At 42.9% G+C, this 10,732-nt stretch overlaps 1 protein-coding gene across 1 annotated transcript in view; it reads left to right on the top strand.

Moving 5' to 3' along the window:
- Nucleotides 1–648: 648 nt before the first annotated feature.
- DLGAP1 (DLG associated protein 1) overlaps nt 649–10,732 on the top strand; it is a 643,533-nt gene continuing 633,449 nt past the window's right edge. The window contains exon 1 of the mRNA XM_054020172.1: nt 649–842. The gene's annotated coding sequence lies outside the window, so the exon portion shown is untranslated. The remainder of the gene's footprint in view (nt 843–10,732) is intronic.

Raw genomic sequence — 10,732 nt, 5'->3', positions numbered from 1 at the left:
CACTAGTCTAGGTGCAGTATAAACATGTAATAATAGGAGTTCCACCCCTGACTATGCCCTGTCTACATTGGCCAGGGCAAGGATGTTAGCACCTTCCTCAAGCACCAGATGTAACCAGGCTTTTCTGCTGTAGTCTGGCCATTGTAGAGAAGGCCTAATGGCAGCAGTACAGACTGTTACTAAACTGCTGTGGGCTAATCCCTGCTACCCAAGGAACCTGGTATTACATTTCTGGCAAGCCCCACGTGTAAACCACTTTCCCCAGTTCCTCCAACCCCCGCCCCCAGCTGTGAGTGATTTCTAGTCCCTGGGTGTACAGGTGGAGGGTCTTTCCCTTACATAATCTCTCGGGGATTGGGGCGCACCGGGCGGGCGTCTTTCCTCCTCCCCTCAAGGGCCAGGGGGGAGGCAGGCTCGCCCGGGCACCCCGCGGCCAGCTCCTGGGGGGGCCGCGGCGGGGCACCGCGCTGGCTGCATGCGGGTGCAGGGGCCAGTAGCAGCGAGGGCTGCAGCGAGCGCTGTGGTGGGTGGGCGAGGGAGCGCGGGGCTCCTCCCCCTCTCCCCAGCAGCACTAACGTGCGCACACGGGTGGGGGTGTGCGAGCGGCGAGTCTCCCTCCCCGCTCCTCTCCACGGGCGCAGCCAGAGCCGCGCGTTGCAGGACTCCACTGCAGCCGCCCGCGCCTGGCCAGGAGGGCTGCGCGCTGCCACGCGGGGCAAACGCGCCCCGCACACGGCTACTGCGGGAAGCCTGGCCACAAACAGGGGATTAGCTGCAGCTGCCTCCCTCTCCTCCCCGACTCTCCCGCCAGCGCTGGACAGCCGGAGCGCGGGCACCTCAAGGTAAAGACGCGCTTCGGGTTTGTTTGCTGCCCGTGTAAACGGGCGGCATGGGGGGGCGCTGCATTCTGCCCCTGGCAAGCCGGCGGGGCCCCCTCCGCCTGGCCCGGGGGTGGCTGCTCCTGGGGGCTGGGGGACTCCCTTCCCTGGGAGAGGTGTCGCCCCTTGGCTCTGCGTGGAAGGGCGTGTGTGTGGGGGGGGGTGCTTAGCAAACGCGGGCCCCGCTGCAGGCTGCTGCTGGCGGGGGGTGTGAGGCAGAGGAGGCGAGGTTTTGCCATTGCTGCCAGGGAGGCGGGCATCACTGGTGGGGGGGCTGGAGAGTGGCGAGGGAAGGCGCCTGAGCTGCCCCCACCCCTCATATTTGCTGCATCGTAGGGCTGGAGAGTTCGTGGCTGGCCCCACGTTGTGGTTTGCCGCGGGTGTCTGGGCGAGAGCGGCTGGTCTGCGCGGAAAGCGGGGAGCCCCTCCTCGCTTGCCCCTCTGAGTCCCCCGGGCCCCGCTCGCCCGCCGGGTGTGTCTCTCTGTGTTGTTCTCGCAGATTTCCAGCCCCGATCCGCATGGACTCATTCCTAGTTCACAACACCGCGGGGATGTAGTAACCATGATAACGATCGCTGGCCCCCCCGGTGCACCTAGCACAGAGACGCGCGCACACACAGAGGATGATAGTACAGCAGAGGCTACTAAAATAGGTCCCTTGCTTGCTGTGTGGGCTTGACAGCTAGTTCGGCTTGCATCCGCACCCCCCCCCCCCCACACACACACTCTAGAAAAAGAAGTAGGGTGAGAATTGTGTGCTCTCCCAGCAAAGCCCCGGGTTGGGTATTCCCTGACACCGAGGGAAGACCCTGCCTGTATTCGGTAGTTCAGAGCGAGCAAATTGAGTAAGCCGGGCTAGGTTTAAAAATCAAACAATGCCCGCTCCGCAGGGCTGGAGGGAGAGGGCTAACACATTACACTTTCATTTTCTGGGAGTGCGGCTGCTGGAGAACCTTTCGAGGCAGAAAGGGGGAAGAAATGAAGACTGCATTCAGGAGTCTGCGCTGCTGATGTATTTAGGAAGTGTAAATCTCTCTCTGTGCGAGAGAGGATGGCTGAAAACCCAGGGAAGGCTGAATTGGTCATAGTTCCTTGTCAGTTTAAGCTACTGCGTTTGGCTCAGCTGATGCTAAAAGAGGTTCAGCACTGAAATGTCTGGAGGACCCTCGTTAATAAACCCCATCACTAGTCAAGGAACAGCAAACCTAGTCTGTGTGTTTGTATGAAGGGACAGACTGGGGAGGTCAAGGCTTTTAGATGAACTAGAAGCTCATCATCCCAATCCCTTTCACAGTAGAGAGATGTTTCGGTGTGGCATTTTCCCTCAAAACACCTAATACACAAAAGCAGCCAAATGTAAACAACCTATTGTAAAGATCAATAAATGTTAACTGGACAGTTTCTGAAAAGCCAGGATTATTTGTCTCCCCCCTCCAGGGGGTAAAATGGCCAGTATTCAATTTGGGCTAGGACCTGAGGACCACAAGGTATTTGAAGTTGCTGTTAGGGATAGTTGGGAAAATCTATGACACAGAAAAGTCTCATTTATGCTATTTGATTAGGAATTTTGGTCCTTTAACTTGGATTGGGTTTAGGGAAGGCATTTTTACTGCTCATGGTACTCAGTATTCATAATGGGGATTTTCATTTGATTTGCATTTTTGAGCAGGAATGGTGTACAGAAAGTAAAGGGTGTAAACATGCCCTCCCAGACAATCACCAGGAGATTTTTCTTCTTGTGACTTGATTGGTGGTAGAAGTGGGGATTTAAGGTATTTCAAAAGCAAATTTGGAGAACGTGTAAATCTTGCACTTTTTTTTTTTTTTTAAATCATTTTCTAGATTTCTGAAGAGGCAGAGTGGGAGAAATGGAACATATCTTGTTTTGGAAGATTATTCTCACCTACTGTGAACAGATTCAAACTTATATAAATCTCCCAGTATCTTGAGAAAAATATCACATTTAGCAAGGGCCGTTATGTAATTGTGGTTTTATTTTTGTAATCTAGATAAGGATAACAGTCAGAAAACTATTGTACTGTGTTTATTTTAAAACAAGATTGATGTACTTATTTAGTCTGGGGGGAATGCTGAGAAATTTAATATTAATCAGGAACTACTTTGATTCTACATGTGATTGATTTTTTTGGATAATGTTTTATTCATATTTTTATATTTACTAGAAGTATACTGTATACATTTTCTATTTAAAAAAAATGTAGCTGACCTATGATGAAAACCGGAAAACACTGAGAATAGTTGTCTAACGTTCTGATAATCTACTTCTAAATTAATATCAAGGGCATAGATGTGATAATCATAGATGACAGATGCTCTCCCTGTTGCATTGTACAATACATTTCTATATTAATAAACATATACTATTTTATATAGTGGTCAATTTTAAAAGGTAACATTAGCCTGCAAAGGTCTTTGAGATATAGTAGCGCACTTCAAAAGTTTCTGCTGGTTTGATAGATGTTACCTGTTCCACCAGTATTCCCCCCTGTTAAGTACAGGGGTTATCCTGAAACAACTGGAGTATCCAATACCACTTTTAACTGTTGGTGAATACTGAGTGTTTAGTGACAATCACTGTATTTCTTATTCCTTCTTCGCTCTTTATACTTGTTTTCCTGTTATACTTCCGAATTATTGAAATCAGATGTCAGCTAATGAAAACAAACATCAGCACAAATGCTGTATTTTTTTTACTAGAGAGGTAATTAGGTACTTTATTTTTTAAGTTAACAGTAGTGCTTTGCTTTATGTATTTTTCTGAATTAAAGGGATTTTTTTTCTCAACTAACCAGGCATTTTGATACTACATTTTGTAAATAGTCGCTTAATCAGAGACCATTCTAATCTATTTAGTGTTGGATGGGCACTTTAATCATATAAATATAAAATGTGCGTGAGAGATATTTTGTGATGTTGCCCTTCGTATAATGATATTACAGCTGAGGGCAACTGAATTAGTCACGCTAGCATCTGGAAGTACAACATGTAATGTGCATACAGTTGTTAAAAGAATATATTAGATAAAACTCAGTTCCTTAACAAATAGCTTTTGAAAGTACTGTCCACACAATTTCACATTATGATTTTCAAGCTATAGTCTCAGAGTGTGAAACTTGATTCAAGATATTCTAACTGTAACAGACGGGCACAATGCCGTCAAATCTGTGGTGTCATTTTAAGACGATAGAGCTCAAGGCACTTAATCATGAGATATTGTATCCTATCCTTAATCTCTGTAACCAAAATTAATTTTTACGGCTTCTACAGTGTAATCTTTCAAGATTTAAGAAGGCTGTTTTTGTCATAATACATGTTGTGTGCCTCTGTTAATTCCAAATTCTGGACCTCTGCACAAAGTCCAGCCAAAGGAACCTGAATAGGGGATCTCCATGGGAACTAGAGGAATGGAATCCTTTCCCTTACCGCAGGACAAGAATACAAGCATATCCATTCTATAGCTTCTAGCAGCAGTCACTGGCACCTTCTTCTTTTACATGGGATTGTTGTTGAGTGACTATGCATAGCTGTGCCTTTGCTGCTCCCTAATGCTTCCTCTCCGCTATCTCAAACAGAGCGGTGGTCATGCGGAGGGTGCACAGTATCCTTTCACATGTGCAGCACTGCTGCAGTTGTTGCCCCCCACATTTTGTTCCTTCCACCCCATAGGTTTGCCCTTCATGAATATGCTTTTTGCTCTTTGAAGAAAGCACTTTTTTTTTCTGTCAGGCAGTTGGTTTGAAGACCTGCCACATGCTGGTCCTATCTATGTCTAAGAACTCAGAGAACCTTATTTATTTCATTTCTTTTTATTCCACTTTGGAGGAATGATGGACCTTTCTTCTTTGTTATGTAGGACTTTCTTGGACAAAGTTTCTTATGGTGTTATGATGTGGCTTTGTATAATTTGAAAACATTTGTGAGGGGCAGTGATTTTCTTTTTGTGTTGATATCTGATGTCCAGATTTCTATTTGGGTAAAGATATGTGATATTGGATCATTTGAAAACATCTGCTAGAGCAACCAGCCTTAATACAAATACTAGTATCATTTGTGGATCTGTAATTAGAAGGCAGATACTAATTCCAAGTCTAGCTCCTCAAACTACTCTTACTTGGTGGTGAGTTGTTCAGGTCTATACACTCTTTAGAATGCTTCAGGATGCTTTGGAATCATGGAACATATTTCTGCTCCAGGAACCCTCCACTTCCACCATGTTTCTATGGGAACTACCTTGTTATCCCTTCTTTTTTAGAAAACTATTCTCTCTATCACATCAATACCAGCTCAAGAAGCCATCACTATATGCAAAACCAGATACCTTTGGAACATGACCTACTAAAGAGAACTGAGTTTGCACCTCTTTTCACTGTTTTCTAGTATGCGGACAGCTGCATTTTATTTCTTTTAAGCTGAGGGAACAGTATTTGATCAGTGAGAAGCCATTTTCAAAGGGTTCTCTATAGGATGTCAGTTACCCTTCCCATATCCGAAACTATCATTCCAGTTCCACACCACGATGTTTATTCCTATATTGTAAGAATTTCAGACCAGCATGTTGTCTCACAGTTCTTTCTTTTCCAACCTCAAACCCACATAAAAATATCCTTTCTGAATTCCCATGCACAAGAAAACTGGTGATTTGAGAACTGTGGGCCCTCTGTATAAGTGTGTGAAGAAGAGTAAACTTTTAGATGCTGGTAGGTTGTCTTCCTTCAGGCTGTGACTCAGTTGCTACATTTTTATCTCCGGACCTCAAAGATGTGTATTGCCAGTTCGTATTTGACTGTCCCACAAATTATGCCCAATGTTCTCCGGTTCAATAAAACTCCATTCTGTGCAGGACCTGGGTGAGGAGAAGAATGTATTTTATCTTGTGATTCCCAGGACTACTGGGGGCTAGTTTTATGCACAGCACCAGTAAAACTAACTCCAAGATTGCTCTAATTTGTGTTGGCTTGTAACAGCTCCCAGCAAACACTTCTGATGTCACTGTGGGGTGGCATAGAAGGATGTAGAGCCTATGCTGGATCTTACTCCAGCTAAGATTCCTCAGGCTATTATTCAGCAGCCTGGTCTGAGAACCTGCTTGGACACTTTTTTTTCTTCCAGGCTCAGTCTTAATCCCTATCTAGAGCATACAGGCGGAAAGTAACAGCTGCAGATAGCAACTGGAGCATTCTCATTAAAACCAGCTAAGGTGGGTTGGTAAGATGGCAGGCCAGTGTTTAATAAATAAATTAAAATACCATAATAGAGAGTGGGGGTTTCTGTGGCAGCTGCCCCAAAAGTAACTTCTGTAGCCAATTCTTTGTTGGTATTCTGCAGCTGTCTTGGGAGATGATGGTTTCATAGGCTGAGCATGTAAGTATCTCTCTGATTAACATGTTGAGAACTGCTTTGTCTGATGTTCTCACCTTGTCTTACACACAGTAAAAGTGTTGAGAAATGAAAAAGAAACCTTGGTTTCTATTAGTTGGTAATAGACTCAACTGTACCTTTTACCCACCACCTTATTAAGGGGTTAATGTGGAGATGCACTGCTCCAGCAGAAGCACTGGGTGGCATCATGTCTCAGAGAAACACAATGCCTCATGGAACTCCCCGGTACTCAGGGAGGTCATGCCTCGTGCTGTGACTTCAAGGGGTTGAACATTCTCCTATGCCAATGGTACATCTCTGTGGTGTACGGTGGGACAAGGGCCATGGCCCAGCTGCTTCCTCTCCTTTTGCTGTGGGCCTAGGGATGCTAGAAGCTTGAGGTTTCCAGCTGTGTCTAACCACAAGGAGGCTGACAGAGGCTTCTTGTTCTTCCCAGTTCGCACCCATTCTCTGCCTATGCACCTGTAGAGCAGCCGGGCATAATTTAGCCCAGTATTTGCTATTGTGGTTGATATTCCTCCTGTCAACTATATTGCTGCCATACCTCTGTTTTCATATTTTCTGCCACAGGACAATTCTGTAGAACTCAGGAAGAGTGAATTCCTGTAAGTTCTTACAAAATGGGATCCTGTCGTAGCAAGTCATCTACCCAACTGTTTGCCTCATCTCAGAGAGAGCAGGTCCCTTCCTCATGGAGTAAAGGCTTATTTGATGAAGAGAGGAACTTAAACAAATGTTCTTAAATGTATTTTGTGAATACCATAATCTCTCTCTCTCATTTTTTCTCCCAGTGACAAGAGGTGTATTACATGGCTGAGAAGCAAATAAGAATAAACGGGGAAAAAACTCACACAAAGGATAAATAGTGCAGCTAGGACTCACTTTTATGAGTTCTTAGGTGGTAGCCACGCTGGCTGTATCAATAAAATATTACAACCATTGTGATGTCAAAACAAGTTAATTTCATCCAGATCCAAACAGGCTAGTATATTTGTATAGTTCTGTTAGCTGAAGAACATTAGTATGATGTAACATAATATATCTATCATATAATATAGTATAATTTTATGTATAGCATACAATATTATTGAACCATTTTCTATGGGAAAATCACCTTGAATAGTTAGACATTTCTGTTTCTAGCATTAATAGTTTTAATAAATATATGCAGTCTGTTTATTTATATATAGACTCAACTAGCATTGACAGTTATTAGACCAGTAATTGTGTATCCAAAAATATACTGTATAGAGTATTGTTGTTTTTATTTTTTTACAGATTACAGGGAAATGCTTACATTTATTTGGGAAACACCTTTTCTCACTAAGAATGACTATTATTTTTATTGATGCACTTATTTATGATATTTGGTCAAGAGATTAGATATTTGCTGCACTAAATAAACTCAAAATTGCACTACGGAGCCTTTGTTTCATGCCCTCTGAATGTTTTCTTGCCGATAGAGAGAAGATGAATCTAAAAGTATTTATAGTAGAGGTACTGATGTTGAAGTCAATAGAGGCTAATGTGCGGTGAACAAACCAGCTGGCTGCTTGCTTATCCAAGAGAGCAGTATTTATAAATCTACCTGCTAAGATGCTATGAACTCATTTGTTTTATTGGTTCTTAGATTTCCATTTTTAAAACTATAAAACACATAGATACGGCACAGACAAAATCACTTGAAAGATGAGGGGTTTTGTTTTTTTCCCCCCAAGAAATTCTGCAGAGTTGTCATAAGGCCCATATCAGTTCAACTACAGTACTTAATGTTTAATTGCAGATGAATAACGGTTAATTTCTAATAGGTTAGTGACATAAGGCAATATAGTACCTGGTAATTACCATTTTCCTCTGAAAATCTGCAAATGTGTGATACCAATAAAGATCTCTTACCATAGATCAGCAACAATGCTCTAGTAGATTTCTGGGCTGCAGAATGCTCGTGATGCTATTTTATTTCTCTGTAACTGAGAATGGTGGTATGTTTGCTATCTGGGAATTTGTACACTGTTTTATAATGGAAGATATATGGCAAAATTATGTGTGAACAAGGGTATTTATGCATGAAAAGGGGTATTTTCTATTCTTTCATCTATTGCTAGTTAAGTGTTTCAGTCATCCAGTCAATAGACAGAAACAACATTGCATGGCTTACGTGACAATACACCACAAATAAATAATGAATGGGCTAAGTGAACAGTACATTTACAACCCACAGATAGTTTATTAGCGTAAAGTATTTGGCAGCTACTTGCAAGTTACAGGGTCAGTTTGCAAACGGGGGGGGGAGGGGGAGAGGGATAAATGTAATCCGGTAACTTGTTTGCAACCAGTAATTTGTCCAGTTCTATAAATAATATGCTGCTATTAACAATTTACATCAGTAAATGGGGGATCTAGACAAGTATGAATATCCTTATGAAGACAAGCCTGCCCCCCCCATTCATGTAAACAAAGGCCCAATCATGTGAATGTTCAAAAATCGCAAATAATAAAGAGTAGAAACATGGACATGTTCTGCAATACAGTATTTGACTAGCTTTAGTTACAAAGCACCAATAGTGTGCTAAGTACATATAAAACCAACATAGCATGTTTTGAATTAATTTACCTTTTGCATAAATAAAAAATGGAGTTTCCTACAAAAACACTTCAGTTTGTACCCTGGGCTTGATCCTGCACTCACTTTAATGGAGATCTGTTTTGAGCAGGGAATTCAAGACAAGCTCTTTGACCTATCAAAAGCAGATGAGTTTATGTGAACAGCAGGTAGGTGGTGTGTTACATTGGGGATGTTCCATTACCCAAATGCTATGCAAACACCTTAATTGATTATGCTTAGCCTACTGCTTACCTGTTATTTTTTTGCACTACTTTTGGAGATATATATGGTAAGGGATTCGATCATACCATCTTTTTAGAAGGCCAGACTTCTCTCCAGAGCATGGAAAAAGTGAACAAGGTACATGCATTGCATCAATAATACTCCCCTTATTCTAGGCTTAGATTGTCCCTGGGAAAACTTGTCTGTAGCAGAGGACCTTACGAGAAAGAGAAGGACTCAGCTTCATGTTTCAGTTTCTTCTGAACTCTTCAGTCACTGAGACAAGGTTCACTCCCCTTGGAAGACGATGCAGGGACTTGGCTCTGCCACCATACCCACTCTCTTGGCAGACTTTCCATTTCTGTGGACACTTCAGGTTGGCTTATGCTGCCATCCACCTTGCTGAGTATTTTGGCTCTTGAACTTTAGTATGGCCAGAAGAGAGTTGGACCTTTTGTATTAGGCTGGAGAAAGGTTTAATTTATGAAGAAAGTCTTTCCTCTAAAACTTAGTAAAGATCAGATGTGTGGCAGTATATCACCTGGGAACCATGTATATATGTAAATCAGATCTGCAAAAAATCTCAAACTATTGAAGTTAGTTATTTGTGTATAATGATCTCATGTTAAACTGTTGAAGAGCAGTGTATAATACAGTACATTATTATTTAGGACTAAATCATACAAGTCTTTCACACACAACTACACATGGAGAACACTGGGAGAAGGTTTGCAGGGTCAGGCGCTTATTCTGTAAAACACAACATAGTTCAGAAAGACTTGTTGTTGTAGGAAGAGATAATAAATGGAGGATTCAGGGATCCAATAGGACTTTGTGTTTTTACAGAACAATTGTGACCCATTGGGAGCTCTGCTGTCCCATTTTAATCTTCTTTGTTTCCCTTACCCTAGCAGAGAAGAATATAGGGCTTTTATAAGTGGTTCAGAGATTGATTTAGACATGCTGACCTACTCAGGATATTTCATGTCCACTTCCTTCACAACTATAATGCATTCAAAACTGACTATTATGTTGGTCCCAGTACTGTTTGAATAGACTAACATTGTGTTATCCCAGTTGTGTTGTATGAATTGGTCTTTTACAATTAAAGACAGATAAATCTATTGACATTTCATTAGCATTGAGCTGAAGCTTTACATGCAAACAATTGGCCTTGTTCACTGTTCCTCTCTCCCATCCCACAATGGTTGCTGGCCCTAAGTCACAACATGGGTGGCAAACCTGGAGTACATGCTGAGATCGAAGTTTTTCTTCCTTTTAGTTTTTGCATTTTTGTCTAGGCAGGATTGATCTTTTAGGATTTTGTCTTACTCAGCCAAACAGGGAGGGGGTAAGATCCCTTAACCTCCATGCCTTCTTAGCCTACTTGCAGTTTAGTTCTGCCCCTGGTCTCTAGAAACTCCCCACAGTGTGGAGAGAGGCTGGGAGTAGCTGGCCAAATGCAAGGGGGATGCAAGTGGAATCCTTTCAGGAGGAATTGTGGCTGTGAATTTCTTTCTGGGGCTGCTTCTGTGGCAGGACGCTTTCTCGGGGCTAACCTGAAAGCCCAATCCAGCCCTTAGTGATCAAACCCTTCATACTACCCTTGAAAACATACTCATAATGG

The sequence above is a fragment of the Malaclemys terrapin genome, chromosome 2 (assembly GCF_027887155.1).
Source record: "Malaclemys terrapin pileata isolate rMalTer1 chromosome 2, rMalTer1.hap1, whole genome shotgun sequence".
NCBI lineage: Eukaryota > Metazoa > Chordata > Testudines > Emydidae > Malaclemys > Malaclemys terrapin.
The sequence above is the reverse complement of the archived record's forward strand: the minus strand, read 5'-3'. Positions and strand labels throughout refer to the sequence as shown.